Below are 17271 nucleotides of genomic sequence, written 5' to 3' on the forward strand. Positions count from 1 at the left end.
ATTAATTGACTAAAACATGAATAATGCAGTAGTTCGTCGTGTTGCTTTGTAGTCGCATTTTCCGGTTAAACACCTCTTGTGGCTATAATGTCAATATCACGCTCTCGTGGGTTTACCTGAGAAAAGATTTTCCTGGCTATTTTCTGTAGTACAGCAATGTGATCGAGATGCTGCTGCATTTAGTAAACAGCTCTGCACTTACTCCGACTGTGATGATTCATGAGTATTAACTACTTATTTGCAGAATCGCAGTGGATGTTGCGAGGCTAATTTCATTATTTATGTCGTATTGCTTTTTAGGAATATTGCAGATCTGTATGTCGATTATAATATTTAATTACATCCCCGCTATATGGAGACTGTAGACATAACTGAAATACTTGTGTTGGGCATAAGCGTAAATTACTGCAGTACCGACCAGCTTTATGTAGGAAGTGTAGATACTGCCTGTTGAGTAGTGTCTTGCAGAATTGTAGTACTGTGATAAGTTGTGCAAAGTCTTTCATAATTTTCAGGCGATTAGCTTAAGGCAACTTACTTTTCATGAGGATGTGATGTGCAGCATATAATGAATAGTTCAAGTCGCAGGTGATCTTTCATTGCTTTACGGGACTGAGTGTGCCCTGTGACGATAACTACCACACTAATATTTGTTCCAAACAGTTCTCAATCTGCTCGCACTAAATTACAATATTTGGAATTTCTACCAACATTGCGGTAAAAGAGATTCCAATTACATAGTGCCCCTCAGGAAGTGTTTATGGGTTAGGCTCTACTTTAGATACATTGACCACAAGACAGTGATAAGATCTTACGCTAAAATTTGGTTCATTATTCCTGCCTTTGAAAAACTAGAATGTTTTTTCATCATATTCAGTGTGACTTCCCATCGCATCAGTGTAATCGTCTTCAGAGGCAAGTGGCATAATATAAAATATATGCTGTAAAACGTGCAATTATGGAAAAGCAATGAATTCTGGTTACATATCTGGAAATATGCAATATATATATTTTTGCGAAGAGCAACATACATGTGTTACATACTCAATTCTTTAATGATTAAATGTGAAACTAATATTTTTCGCTCGCGCCTCTCACCGTTATTAATAATTCGATTCTACTGTGATTGCTTTCTACAAAAAATGTGCAAATATTAGTTCCTTTAGCAGAGTGCTGTACTTCTGTAAGAATCTCGATGAGCTACACCTTGGTTGTCATGGTGGTTTTTCTTCAATGTTTACTTCACAGTTTTTACCAGATGTCTTATTCTGCTAATGTCTGGGCTGTTCGCAGGCCATGAAAAAGATTTCAAATAATTTTCACCCAAAAGTTTTGTGATTTATTAGGCTTTATAATATTCAGCTAATGTCTGGGCTGTTCGCAGGTCATGAAAAAGATTTCAAATCATTTTCACCCAAATGTTCTGTGATTTATTTGGCTTTATAATATGGTGCTTCATAATGCACGATGTCAAAGTTACCACGTGGAAACCACTCCATCAACTGGGACAGAACATTTTCCTCCAGACATTTTTATATTGCTGTTGAGCCATTAATGTTCCAAGATTATATTAGCCACCTATCCCATTAAGAACATGATGCTCCTCACCAAAACAGAAATTGAGTGCCACACAATTTATCAGTACTTCTCATCAGATAGTGATTGCTATCACCACATAAGAAAAACGTGCTTTTGTGTACAGAGCAAGTCGGTAATGGCAAATAAGGAAATATTTGCATAAAGTTTTAAACGGTTGTCAAAACAGATGCTAGAAATCACTCAATTTTTAGTAGTGTGTCTCGACAGAAATGTGCATTTCTTTAGAAAGAAGCTTTATTTCAGGGAATTTTAAGAAGCTGTAAAAGAGAGTCTTCCATCTTGATCCAGTCATTCGCAGTTGGGTTTCAATATCGCTAGCTCAAATGGGTCTCTTCTTATCGATTACAGATACTGATATGGCTTCCGTTCTTAACCAGTGTACTGGAAGACCAACAGTAACCAGTCTTCTACGAACAGTGGAGGTACAAATATGTATTCTACACTACTCAACGCGACTCTCTCAAACTTGATTGCGTATCATTCTATTCCCTCTGCGAATATGAATGATTAGGCACTCAGTTCTTGAATTCAACGTCGTATAAATCTTTCTCGTTGAGCAGAGCAATTTGAATGCACCTTATTTAATATGTGAGTTACACAGATTGCAGATTTTTGTGGAATTTTTACCATTTAGCTCTAGGTTTTATAGGTTAAAAAAAGGTTAGGGTGGAATACACCCATATCCTCAAAAAATCTAATAGGTGGTCTAAAAATCTAATATTTATAGAAAATGTTGTTTCAATCATTTGTAATTTGTTATGTCCTTAAATCGCAATGACTATCTTTACGATTTAAGAAATGTACTCATCTTTTATTTACCAGCGTAAGCCTGTTTCTACTAAATATGACATGTTCCCACGATTATTTACTGATCTATTACAAGATGGTGATTTTACATCTGGCATTTCATGAGATGCCTATTTTTTCTTAATTGATGGCCAACTTTGAGCCTGACAACATGTTTAGTGTCGTGCAATATGTGTTAAATAATAAAAATCAAATACTTGAAAGTGGTATAAAAGGCCGACTCCTGGGTTATACTTAAATAAACAATTAAACAGTCAAATGGCGGTCTGTTCCTTTAAAATGTATTGTATGACTGCTGCTCAGCAACATGAAAAACTTAACCTTAAATCAATACATTTCGACGTGCTTATTGTCAGATGACAAGAATTTAGTGAAAGCTGCTGACCCATCGCGAGCAGACATCATGAAAAAACTGAAAATATATGAACGTGAAATTTTCCGGAGCTGTAACAATGGACCGTGAACATCACCCAGTAGATACGAATATGGTCATACTGTAAGTTAGGTTTTACTAAACGTTACGCACTTACTGCAATGAATACACTAAACACACAGGATGCATTCAAGGACCGATCTGTGCGGTTAAGGCTCAAAATAGGGTGAGAATAACCAATTTCCGCTCACCTGTAACGCTATATGCATCACTTTTGCAATGCTAGGTTGTGATTATTTACACAGCTTGATGCTAACGCAACATTATACGAATAATAAATAAGTAATAATTCAGTATCATTTAAGCAATCATTAAGACAAGAATAAGAAATTAATAGACGTGAACCCTCGCTAGCGCAACTGAAGCGCAGGCAGCTGATATTATCACTTAAGATTAGCTTGTCATTGAAGCTGCAAACAACATTTCACATTTTGAAACCCTCCTCTTCCCTAGCCAGTTTTCTGTTGTATGTCTCAATAAGTAATGATCTTTGTTACTACTTTGGTATGCAGCTCTACAACACGTGTACACCAATTGTCTCTGAGTAATGGCTCATTATTCTGCACACAGTATCAAACTGCCAGGACAGCTACGTTTTCTTCCGCCCCAACACTCAACCTGCAACTTATGGCTTCTTTTTAGCCCTCTCTGTGCGCGCTGGTGGCTGTTTAATATCACCTTATGTATGATACGTAGGAAAGTGATGCTCATCTATAATCATACATCCAACAAATACGTGAGGGAGAGCAACCGCTATGACGCAACGGTGGAAAGTGGGTTGACAAACTGGCGGTACAAAACAGCACCCATCCAGTTTATTCATGGAGACCACCGATGCAGCCAACATATCCCTAAGCCTCGTAACGTAGAATGCCCCGCACGCCCTTACTGGAGCTGCACAAGTGCGTAAATCATGCATCTGCCCAGCCACTCTCTCATTACCTAAAAATAAAAGACGTGCGACCTTCAGCTAACCGCCCACCCACTCGGCCGTTTTCTCTCTCCCATCTCCTACCAGTGTCTTTCTCTCTCGCCCATTTCCTACCCGTCGCTCCCTCGCTCTTCCTCTGTCTCTGTCTCTGTCTCTCTCTCTCTCTCTCTCTCTCTCTCTCTCTCTCTCTCTCTCTACCCGTCTCCCCCCCCCCCCCTTTCACACACACACACACACACACACACAAAATGAATACAAATTAGATCGCATTTCAGGAAATAAAGTATAAAGCGACGAGCGCAATGAAGAACTTACTGATATTGCTAATATTCACAGGTTAAAATTAATAGCAAGTTTCGTATTGACTGAAAAATCCTCTAGCCGCAAGTGCAGACTTTTCTCTAGATCCATTTTCGGGTGTTGGAGAAAATGCAAATAATACACCCCTAATTTGCCATACGGAACAGGCTGAATTCTTCCAGATATCGGTGTACCAAAACGTAGTCACCATTTCGATTCAGTATGGAAATATCACAGCTGGAAGTGAATGAAGACCGTACTGGTGGGCTGGCAGTTTCCGGCAACCATTATTTAGTGGTGGCGCGATTCCTCCAGATTAAATTACTACTGCAGCCTGCGTGCATGTTGCTGTCGGTAGATCCTGTACCTGTCGCAAAGCTGTCATCTCTGGAGGATCCCAGATCTCATCTTCGTTTCGGGTCCTAAGCCATGGTTCAAAAATGGTTCAAATGGCTCTGAGCACTATGGGACTTAACATCTGTGTCCTAAGCCATGGTCCCCAAGCACGATAGCGTAATATATACTTGACAGGCTACCAATAATAACAGGTGGCTTTCAAGAGCTGGCAGGACGTAATGCAATGCCATTGAATCTACAACAGATGAAAAACTTGTAGCCGGCCGCGGTGGTCTAGCGGTTCTGGCGCTGCAGTCTGGAACCGCGGGACTGCTACGGTCGCAGGTTCGAATCCTGCCTCGGGCATGGGTGTGTGTGATGTCCTTAGGTTAGTTAGGTTTAAGTAGTTCTAAGTTCTAGGGGACTTATGACCTAAGATGTTGAGTCCCATAGTGCTCAGAGCCATTTGAACCATTTTTTTGAAAAACTTGTAAACACTTATCGTACATATCACGAAACGTATGCACACACTCTACTGAACTTTTAACGTAATCTTAACGTAATATGTTTTGAAATCCAGGTTCAGACTTCTAGGACTAGAGTGGAGCGAGTACTTAACATTTTGAGTAGAAACCCATGTCCGGAAACCGTTTCCATTCTATGACTATTTCAGTTCAGATGTTTAACTGAGGAACTGAATTGGGCGTGACACAGTACGATTATTAGGTAACATTCCACAAGGAAACATAAAGAAATATCCATTTGTCACTTAAGCGGATTTGTTTGTATTAACACTTAAACATTACGTTGTGTACATAGAGTATACTGGGTTCTTTTTTATTTTGGAATGCTGTAAACATGTAAAGTTTAAGTGTTAAAACAAGCAAATGTGGTTAGGTGATAAATAGATGTTACGTTAAGTTTGTTTTCGAATCGCTACCATATAATTGTACCATGTCACGCCCAACTCAGTTCCTCAGGCAGAAGTGGACGAGTTAAATATCCGGACCAAAACCGTCATAGATGCGGGTTTCTATCCTAAATATTATGTACTCACTCCCCTGTACAAGTCCTGCAACTTTGGAACAGGAATTTCCGAACACTCTGTATTTATATCGCCTTTCAGTGACATTTGAATTCTTGCCTTTCTCATTTCAATTCAACACGTTCGTTTGTTACTAATAATAGCTTCAGTAACTTAAACACCATAACTGCAGCACGACTGTACTAACAATAGCATTTATGTTTCTTCAGTTGGGTATGAAACAATACGTAATGGATACAGTTATTTTTTTCCACTTTTGTGTTAGGTATGGTTCAAATGGTTCTGAGCACTATGCGACTTAACTTCTGAGGTCATCAGTCGCCTAGAACTTAGAACTAATTAAACCTAACTAACCTAAGGACATCACACACATCCATGCCCGAGGCAGGATTCGAACCTGCGACCGTAACGGCCTCGCGGTTCCAGACTGAAGCGTCTAAACCGCACGGCCACACCGGCCGGCTGTGTTAGGTATGTAATATCACTTCAGATGACTTCTACTGTGATCACCGTGTAGAACTGACTCTCTTAAGTTCGTGATTTAGGATGTGCTGGCTTTGTAACGAACACTGTGCTGGTACATTTTGTGTGTAACGATCGACAGATTTACGTTATGCTGTAGCCTGGATCTACACATATTGTAACTCAAATTATGTCAGCACCTGCGATGGATGGATCCAAGGAGGGCCACAGACTTCGTTGTAAACTAAAACACTAGGAGTAGTAGTCTAGAGCCTCTTAATCGTTTGCACACACCACAAGGACTACATCCGCTGTTCTAGTTCAACTTGTTCTTGAGCAATATGATGTCAACGGCTTATTTGGTGAAAGGACCCAGTAGGTGGACATATCAAACGAGATTTTTGTCTACTGCTTTTGTTCAAAAATCGATATTCGTTCTGGCATCGATGTTCTCCACAACATTCTGACACTGTACGTGTGAAATGCTAGACTCACAACGCAACTTATAAACCCCGGGTACAGTACGCACTTTATGGGGCGTTGTATATTGCTTATCATCTTGGGTGTTGGAAAAGGATGTCTCGTGGGTGCAGAATCCCGATATGTACTGATATAGTCCTGCAAGGTTGTTGATGATAGTTTTTATTACTATTCTGTTTTTGCTATTGATTACTTATATGTTGATAACTTTGGCATCATCTGTTCTAACTTTCTGTCTCCTCGTCTACATAATTATAACATTAACACGAAAACTAAATGTATTTCGAAATATGACTTCCAAATAACGTCTGTACAGGTAGATTTAAACATACACTGATGAGTCAGAAATTGTGACACCGTCCTCTGCGAGTTTAAAAGCCTGCGGAGACAACTGGGGGCTTATTCTAGCATCGATACACATCGCGAATCGAAAAAACCCCTGTCATAAACAACTATGACTTTATGGCCCGGCACCTGGGAACGAGTATCAAGGGAATATCAAATTAGGTTGAGTGTTCGCATGCGTCTGTCGTGAGCATTTTGGAAAGTGGGGTAAGGACAGTAAAACTACGAGCAGCTGACAAAGTGATCACAATTGGTGAAAGAAGGAAGCAAGGAACATCAGAGGTTGAAGTCCCGTCGACAGCGCGATCAGTAGACAAGGACCACAAGCTCTGATTACCGAAGGGTAGTGAAGAAAAGCTGCTGTGCTCTTTTCAAAGGAACCAACACAAAATTTGCGTGGAGTGATTTAGGTAAATCACGAAAACCCACAGTCTGAATGGTCGGGCGGGGATTTGAACCGTCGTCATCCCGAATACGACTTCAGTGTGTTAATCCCTACGCCACCTCTCTCGACCACAGATGGTGGAGTTCCAAGACTCGTCCGCTCTGTAAGGCAGGATAGGCGGTGAACTGTGGCAGGGTTGACGACTGAGCAGAACGTTACTGCAGGTATAATTGTTTCAGGGCACACAGTTCAACGCAAATATTTGAACATTCGGCTCCAGGACTCATGACTTTACGTGGTTCATTATTGATTCAAAGCCATTACCATTTTCGATTACCGTTGCCACGGAATCATCGAGATGGACCGTGGATCAATGAAAACTTGTCACCTGGTCCGTTGAATTGCGTTTCTTATTAGAGCATGTGAATTCTAGTGTGTGATTACGCCGTCATCCAGACAGACGACTGCTCCAAAAATGGATCGCGTCATAAACGCAGGCCATTGGGGCAGTATTATGCAGTAGAGCACTTTCACTCGGGCTTACATGGCGCCTTTGGTAATAACCGAAGGCATCATGACAACTGTGGACTACATGAACATTACTGTGGACCATTTGGATTCCTTCATGCTTGATATCTTTCCTCATGGCAAAGACATCTTCCTGCAGGATAAATGTCGGGGTCACAAGGCCTGTATCGTGCTACAGAGGTTTGAGGAGAATGACAGTAAATCCCACTGATGTGTCGGCCACCAGGTTCGCCTGATTCAGATCCGACGGAACACATCTGGGATTTTACTGGGCGCTAGCTAAGCAATGTATGTAACCCATAGATATCAGAAAAGTGTGTGTATGTATGTTCAGCACATCCTCGTAAAGCACCAGATCGGTTATGACCAAACTTGTTACATATATCGTCTCCTGTCTGGAAACAACCACTTTGGGGGCCAGAACCAACTCCCTCTCAAAGGGGTGAAATTGAGGATGAAAAAGTATTTTACCTCACGACGCGCAAATAGCCAGACTTCATTCATAATGAATTAGAGAATGAGAGCACTTAGTGAGTTGCAAGAAACTTTACACACTATTTCACCCCTTTATGAGAATTTTTCTAGCTGACACCACTAGCAAAATGATGAACGGATAAAAGTTTTTCGCTTACTAAATTTTCGATTTTCACGCAATAAAATTTGCTGCATCAGCCACAACGTATTAGTTCGTTACTCCTGTACTAGTAACTCTATTCACAACACATTGGCACATGGTATTCACATATATCGTTGAATGAACTTGCAAGAATATATTGTACGACCCAAAATTGAGGAGACTGACGTCGTAAACACTGAGGTGCTAGATAAACTGCCACGCCATGCGTGACGTTTTAATTTACACTACTGGCCATGAAAATTGCTGCACCAAGATGAAATGCAGATGACAAACGGGTATTCAATGGATAAATATATTATACTAGAATTGACATGTGATTAAATTTTCACGCAATTTGGGTGCATAGACCCTGAGAAATCGGTACCGAGAACAACCACCCCTGGCCGTAATAACGGCCTTGATACGCCTGGACATTGAGTCAAACATAGCTTCGATGGCGTGTACAGGTATAGCTGCCCATGCAGCTTCAACACGATACCACAGTTCATCAAGAGTAGTGACTGGCGTATTGTGATGAGGCAGTTGCTCGGCCACCATTGACCAGACGTTTTCAATTGGTGAGAGATCTGGAGAATGTGATGACCAGGGCAGCAGTCGAACATTTTCTGTATCCAGACAGACCCGTACAGGACCTGAAACATGCGGTCGTGCATTATCCTGCTGAAATGTAGGGTTTCGCAGGGATCGAATGATGGGTAGAACCACGGCTCGTAACAAATCTGAAATATAACGTCCACTGTTCAAAGTGCCGTCAATGCGAACAAGAGGTGACCGAGGCGTGTAACGAATGGCACCCCATACCATCACGCCGGGTGATACGCCAGTATGGCGATGACGAATACACACTTCCAACGTGCGTTCACAGTGATGTCGCCAAAGACGGATGCAACCATAATGATGTTGTAAACATAACATGGTTTCATTCGAAAAAATGACGTTTTGACATTCGTGCCCCCAGGTTCGTCGTTGAGTACACCATCGCAGGCGCTCCTGTCTGTGATGCAGCGTCAAAGGTAACCGCAGCCGTGGTCTCCGAGCTGATAGTCCATGCTGCTGCAAACGTCGTCGAACTGTTCGTGCAGATGGTTGTTGTCTTGCAAACGTCTTCATCTGTTGACTCAGTGATCGAGACGTAGCTGCACGATCCGTTACAGCCATGCGGATAAGATGCCTATCATCTCGACTGCTAGTGATACGAGGTCGTTGGGATCCAGCACGGCCTTCCGTATTACCCTCCTGAACCCACCGATTCCATATTCTGCTAACAGTCGTTGGATCTCGATCAACGCGAACAGTAATGTCGCGATACGATAAACCGTAATCGCGATAGGCTACAATCCGACCTCTATCAAAGTCGGAAACGTGATGGTACGCATTTCTCCTCCATACACGAGGCATCATAACAACGTTTCACCAGGCAACGCCGGTCAACTGCTGTTTGTGTATGAGAAATAGGTTGGAAACTTTCCTCATGTCAGCACGTTGTAGGTGTCGTCACGGGCGCCAACTTTGTGTGAATGCTCTGAAAAGTTAACCATTTGCACATCACAGCGTCTTCTTCCTGTCGGTTAAATTTCGCGTCTGTAGCACGTAATATTCGTGATGTAGCAATTTTAATGGCCAGTATTGTATTATTCCTTTACTACTAACTCTACTCCCAACACATTTTTCAGACAGTATTCATATATGTCACTGAATGTACCTGTAAAAATATATCCTCGTACGACCCATATCTCAGGAGATATGACGTCATAAACAATGAATTGTGTGAAAATGAAATTGCAGGTTAAAATTCTCTAGAGATACAGGTGAAATATGTGTCAAAGGTCGCTGAAATATGTTAAATGTACACGAAACACATGTGGTAATTGCGTACGTGGCCAAAGCCGCAAATGAAAAGCTCTTCCTAAACCAGTGGATCGATTTCAATCAAACTTGGTACAAGTATTACCTAGAATCTGGAAATAAATGCTATAAGGGTAAGAACCAGCAATCTTCTATTGAGGTGAGGGTGATAAAGTGATGAGAAAAGGGGAGACGGAGATGTACACAGACAGAGAGGGAGAAGGAGGAGGTGGACAGCGGGGTTAGGAGGAAGAAACGGAGAAAGAAAGGGAAGAGGAGACACACAGAGAGAGGAGGACGAGGAGGGGGACAGGGATCGGATGTGGAGGTGATGAACAGAAGGAGGGGTTGGAGGAGACCGGCAGGGAGAGGGGGGGAGAAGGAGATAGAGAGAGGCGAGGAGGGATGGACAGGGGGAGAGAAGAGAAGGAGGTAAACAGAGAGAAGAGGGAAGAGGAGGTTAACAAAAATGTAAAGATGAGGGGATGGACAAATAGAGGGGAACGAGGTGATGAACAGAAAGGCAGATAAGAGCTGACGGAGAGAGAGAGGAGAGAGGAAGGGGTGGTCAGTGAGAGGGAGTAGAGGCATATGGACTGGTAGACAGGGTTGGGGTTGGGTTGTTTGGGGAAGACCAGACAGTGAGGTCATCGGTCTCATCGGGTTAGGGAAGGACGGGGAAGGAGGTCAGCCGTGCCCTTTCAAAGGAACCATCGCGGCATTTGCCTGGAGCGATTTAGGGAAATCACGGAAAACCTAAATCAGGATGGCCGGACGCGGGATTGAACCGTCATTCTCCCGAATGCGAGTCCAGTGTGCTAGCCACTGCGCCACCTCCCTCGGTATACAGGTACACAGGGAAGAAGGAAATGTACTGAGAGAAGAGGAAGGGGGAGATGGGCAGAGAGAGGGGCAAGGTACCGATGGGCTGAGAGACGGGGAAGAAGGAGATGGACTGATAGAAGTCGTGAATAAGTGCATACCTAGGAAACGGCTGGTACTCAGATAGTGTGTATATAGTAGACTAATCCTGACAAGATAATTTAGGAGAGTAATAAGAAAATAGAAGAAAGATATGGCCGTAAATATAATACTCTTCAGAGGCCCTAGGTACTCAATAAAAGAAAGAAATGAAATTTTAAATAGTGTTTCAGTGGTCGATAATGTAGGATTCATGCCGAAACTTGTTGGCAGATTAAAACTGTATGCCAGACCGAAACACGTACTCCGGACCTCTGCCTTTCGCAGAGAAGTGTTGTAGACAAAGTGCTCAAAGAGGAACTGTCCGCCATAGGCAAAGGTTCCGAGTTCGAATTCCGGTTGGGCATACAGTTTTAATCTGCCAAGAAGTTTCATATTAACGCACACTCCGCTGCTAAGTGAAAATTTCATGGAAACAACCCCTGAGCTGTAGATAAGCCATATCTTCGTAATATCCTTTCTTCCAGGTGTGCTAGGCCCGTAAGTTTCGCAGGAGAACTTCTGTGAAGTTTGGAAGGTAGAACATGAAGAATTCCCAGGAGTGTTGCCTACGTAGCTCTCGATAAATCAGTCGATAGAGCACGTCTCCGCGAAATCCTAGGTCCTCGACTTCGAGTCTCTGTCCTACACACACTTTTAATCAGCCAGGAATTTTCATATCAGCGCCCATTCCATCGCTGAGTGAAAATTTCATTCTAGAATTTATGTCCACTGTATTTAGTAATCTCAACTGAAGCAGAAATGTTTTTTTTAAGCAATTGTTGTCGGACAGTACATGGTATTACTCCAGATACAAAATGATGAAGATGGAAAGCTTAGCACCATGAAGCGACAGTTCAATATGTATCACACTTTCCAGATATGTCCGTGTCATAACTCGTATTAAATGATTAAACGTTTATTCCATTAAAAACTGACAACCATCATGAACGTCAGTATGGTGTGACGCCAACTCTTGCATTCCTTGTGGCATGGAAGGAAACAACCATAGAAAGTCATCCTAAGAATTGTCTTTCCTTGCATGAAAAAATGCTATGTCAATTCATGAAGACTGTTGGCTAGACGCTCGTATGAAAGTTTGCGTCATCGCAGACATGCTCTATGGGTGACGCCTCAGGAGACCCTGCGGCTAATGAGGGCTCCGTACATTACTCAAGACATTTGTGATGTGATCTGCAGTGGGGTTAACGCATTTTCTGTTGGAATATGCAATTTTGTACTCTGGTGATGAAGGATATGACATGAGGTTTTAGCATTCATGCCTTATAGTGGCGAGCATTCTGCCATCCGTCAACAGCTACCAAATCTGTCCATAAATACAGAAGAGCTGCTTCCTGTGACCTTTCACCAAATCATCTAAGGACACGGTGGCGTCGATCTGCCCCTCCTCCTCCCCCCCCCCCTCCCCACCACTCCGCAAACAGGAGCGAAGTTCAGTGCTGAACACCACAAAACGCCATTCATTGTGCCAGTTGACTCTGGCTGTCCACTATGCTAGTATGTTAGCACCTTTTGTCTTTCGGAATATGTCAGCGGTGAACGACGTGGGGGACCTCGAGATCTCAACACACCTTCCAGTAATCTCTTCCCGACTGTTCGTGGTGACAGTCTGCCTATAACCCCTAATGGTTCAATTGGCTCTGAACACTATGGGACTTAAATGATGAGGTCATCAGTCCCTTAGAACTTAGAACTACTTAAACCTAACTAACCTAAGGACATCACACGCATCCATGCCCGAGGCAGGATTCGAACCTGCGACCGTAGCGGTCGCGCGGTTCCACACTGTAGCGCCTAGAACCGCTCGGCCACCACGGCCGGCCTATAACCCCTACCTGGTTTGCATTTACAGTCGTCCGTCTATTCGTCAGAGCCATCTGAACAATCCCACGTCTTCTCGAAGTGTAGTCCTTCCAGAAGGACCCTGGCCTACACCTCTCGTCGCAGTGTCGTCCTTAATCAACCTTGTTGACACCTCTTGTTTACATTCATCTGTTTGTGTGATCCGTCGGTGTGAGCCTCCATTGTCCCTCCTGTGAATGACTCTGCCTTAGTCAGAGGGCTAAAAATTCCGATAACTTACATAATGCTTTGAATGTCAGTTGTTAGGCTGTAAAACACGTGTTTTTTTTGTTTTTTTCAGTGCACGAAATTTAATTTTAGATTTTTACCATGCCCGATCATCTTTTTCTTTATATTCCACTTTCTCCTGAACATTAATGTATCGTTAAAGCTTTGTTTACATTACACCGGCAGACTACGGAGAAGCTGTTGACCGTCTGCGATGCGATAGAGGCACAACAGAGCGATAAAGAGAGAAATCAGAAATAATCTTTTCACTGCGCCATGCCGTAACGAGTACTACAGCACCGCAAATTAATATATTCCACACGTTCACAGGAATTACAAGTAGTATGAAAAGTTCCAAAATCAGTCGTTCAGTTCATTAGGAATCTAAGGGGTGGGGTTATCAAGAAAATGAGGCTGAAATACCACTCTCGTCGCATTAGGTTCCTGGTCGTAAATGCAACAAGACGTAGAATACTAAGCAAAGAAAAGTAGCGTTTTTTATTAAACATCTATTTACTTGAGAGTGTAGTGTTACTGAGGAGTGTTAAGTTCTGAGCTAGCATAAGGAAGAAACATCTATTTCCATCGGTCTAGTTTTGTCTTTAAACAATTTTTCACTAGCATGTCTGTGTTTGGAGTGGCATTACTGGTCATCAGACGTATCTCTCCAGTCACGTAAATGTCAATAAGACTGAAACTTCCTGGCAGATTAAAACTGTGTGCCCGACCGAGACTCGAACTCGGGTCCTTGCCTTTCGCGGGCCCGCATATCAGCCTTTCGCGGGCCCGCATATCAGCACACACTCCGCTGCAGAGTGAAAATGTCATTCTGTCAATAAGACTACTCGTAAGATTCGACTTTGTTGATTCGACTTTGCTGATTTCAACAACTGCGCAAAATATCATCGAGGGAATTTCAATACTTTCTGCGGTACAAAAGCTGTCCATGAGCGCACGATTACACTGGATGTTAAAGAGCTCCAATTTTAGGATGCGCACTTTCAATGTCCACTGCAAAATGAGTTGCAAAAGCACTAACATCAAGTTCAAATCTATGTAAGTCACCAAATCTAAATGTACTTCCTGAAAGTTGCTTTATCCACCAAAAGCAATTTTCTTTTAAAATGCAAAACCGGTGTCAAAAACGTCGACAGTTAATTTATGTCTATCCTACAAAGTTGTAGTCAAGACATTCAGGTGTATTGTAGGGTCAGTTAAAGAGGCTAGATCTATTATCCATGCCGGCCGCGGTGGTCTCGCGGTTAAGGCGCTCAGTCCGGAACCGCGCGACTGCTACGGTCGCAGGTTCGAATCCTGCCTCGGGCATGGATGTGTATGATGTCCTTAGGTTAGTTAGGTTTAAGTAGTCCTAAGTTCTAGGGGACTGATGACCACAGCAGTTTAGTCCCATAGTGCTCAGAGCCATTTTTTTTCTATTATCCACTGTAGGTCACCAAACTGTTTCACTGGCGTTCATTTCATGTCTATGGATAATAGGTTCAAAAGAATTCTAAAACCATAATTCTACACGGCCACTGTAATTCCCAAAAATACGGCGATTCTCCATAATCACACCCCAGTTCTGCCAGGAAGGATTTAAACTGCCGGTGTCCCAAACTGTGTTACCTCACTTTACTTACTCAAGGAGGCTTCAGTAAGTAACGCAACACGTTTGTTTCGGAAATCAGGTTGGTTTTGTTCATCACTCCAATACACTGTATTATTCCACGCTCTGTTGGCTATGAAACCCTATTTTTCATCATAATCTCCATACATGTGACGGGCTTACGCCACCTCACTGGGAGGGCCTTTATGCCCGCATGGTACTCCTTCACAGGTCGACGTCGAAGCCAACGTCTTGTTGTATCAATAACCTCCCCATCATCCACGTACTGCTTCCCAAGGAGTGCATTCTCCATTGAGCCAAACACATGGAAGTCGGAAGGTGTGCGACCGGGGCTGTGGTGTGGATGAGGAAAGGCACACTCCTTTGAGTTCCCTTACTGGTGGACGAAGGTGTTAACACTGCTAACAGATTGCTGCAGTTGTGCAGCGAAGTGTTTGACTATGATTCGTCGACCACCTCGATTAAATGTCAGCGTTTTCCACCATTGCAGGAGTCAAAACTGTGTAGGGCCAGCCGGCACGCGGAACATCAGACAGGTACGCGCGACAGTCTTGCTATGATAATAGAGAAGGCGTGCTTTTGCTCACTGCCAGACATCCTTCAAGAGCCAATGGACAACAGCGACTCTCTGGTTTTCTGTCAAAAGAAACTGAATGACAGCTCTCTGCCTGGAACGCACCTCCGATACAGACGCCGTTTTGAAAGATACATATAGAGCCGCCACCTACCGGAAATTCATGGAACTACAGGGGCTGAAGCAGGAATATTCCACGCTGTCCCACAACAAATTGAGCCGGGACTGGCCGAGAAGAAAGTGTCGCATTATCTATAGATCGTCCCTCGTATTATCAGTTTTTACAGCAAAGTAAAAGAGCCACTTATTTCGGCACATTTTTCCAGGAGATTAACTCGATGTAGGACGCATTGTGTCGAGGGTATTTAATGTTGGATGTCAAGTCTTTCCATCTTGTTCCTTATCAAAGCAGCGATACCGAACTTTTGACCGGTCATGCAGCAGTTCCATCTGTTGCAAGTATTTTGCCACCAATTTGATATCTTTCCATAATGTTTCAGAAGCTACAAAATATGTCTTCCGCAGTAGTTTATCGTGCTTTGGCAGTAAATCAAGGAGTTCCTCCATCAAATTGAACTCAGCGTCCAAACCTCTCACAAATACAGCAAGCTGAGCAATATTCATTTCACACACTCTTTCATTCAAAGCCAATAAGAAGAAAAGAATAAATCTTTATTCATATCTTTCAGATTTGCTTCCACCAAGTTTTCCATTCCTTCGACATGTCTGCTAATTGTTCTTCGTGAAGGAGGAACTGTTCCGAAAACCGGAAGTATCGCTGGACACAAGACTGTCGTGGCAGCATCAAAACACTCGTTAACAAATTCTCCATCACTGAAGCGCTTTTTTAGTTATCTTAAGAGCTATGTGATACTCTCAGTGCACCATCACTGTGGATAATACGTTTCTTTTCCTGTAAATATGCTACAAGGAAGAGGTATAGTCGAGGGCGAAATCACGTAACGCTTTATAAATAATTGTGACAGTTTCAAGAAATGCTATATAAGTACCTCAACTTCTTCTTTCTCTTAATTCTGTCTTAGATGGAGAAGTTTGGCCAGCCTTTCCTCAGTAGCCAGAGACATGACGAATTTCTTTTGCAGGAGTTGAAAATGCCGCTTTACATTGGACCTCTTCCGCACCGAAAAAGTAGCATTACAAAAAAGACGCTGAGGGCTGGTTTTATTCCATTGACAAAGTTATCTTCTTACAACTTTGGCTGAAACGTACGGATTCGACCGATTTTCGTTTTGACATTTTAAACTCCTCCTCAGCCACTTTATTCTCACTAATTTTTCTATACTGCAAATGAAGGAGAGGCTTCGACATGAAGAAAGCAGACCCTTCTTTCAGCGCGCACATAGTTAACAAATGAGCGATGTCAACAGAGATGTGGAGGGGGAACTGCCGGCTGAGAGCGCCGGCGTGCAAGCAGTGTGGGCGCCTAAGGACGCATGCAGTAGCGTATTTGCCCACCCTGCGGTCGGCATAAGGCTCCGAAAATGCAGTTGAAGGGAAAGCGCAGTGGCCCAGTTCTTACATCCATTTCCGTATCTCAGGACCCGCAGATATGCCTCTCTTCCATTTTCATATCAGAATCTATGCCGCAAAATTTACAACGTAGGTTCATATATTTCAAAAATGTGGGAGGATCCGTTATGCTACCTTTATAAATTTTGTGTCGATGCTCTCTTGAGGATTATCTGGAGTTGCGAGAGACACAAACACAAGCGTTCGACATTACCACGTATCAAGTGTTCATCCATCTCATTAAAAATGAGCAGAAGGCCCAAAACTCGAGTGATTGTACAGACTTCAAAGAATCTTCAACTGACCATCAGACAGTGGATCAGTGGTTAGAAATGGATGTTTCGGACTGAGTGATG

The sequence above is a fragment of the Schistocerca serialis genome, chromosome 3 (assembly GCF_023864345.2).
Source record: "Schistocerca serialis cubense isolate TAMUIC-IGC-003099 chromosome 3, iqSchSeri2.2, whole genome shotgun sequence".
Classification (NCBI taxonomy): domain Eukaryota; kingdom Metazoa; phylum Arthropoda; class Insecta; order Orthoptera; family Acrididae; genus Schistocerca; species Schistocerca serialis.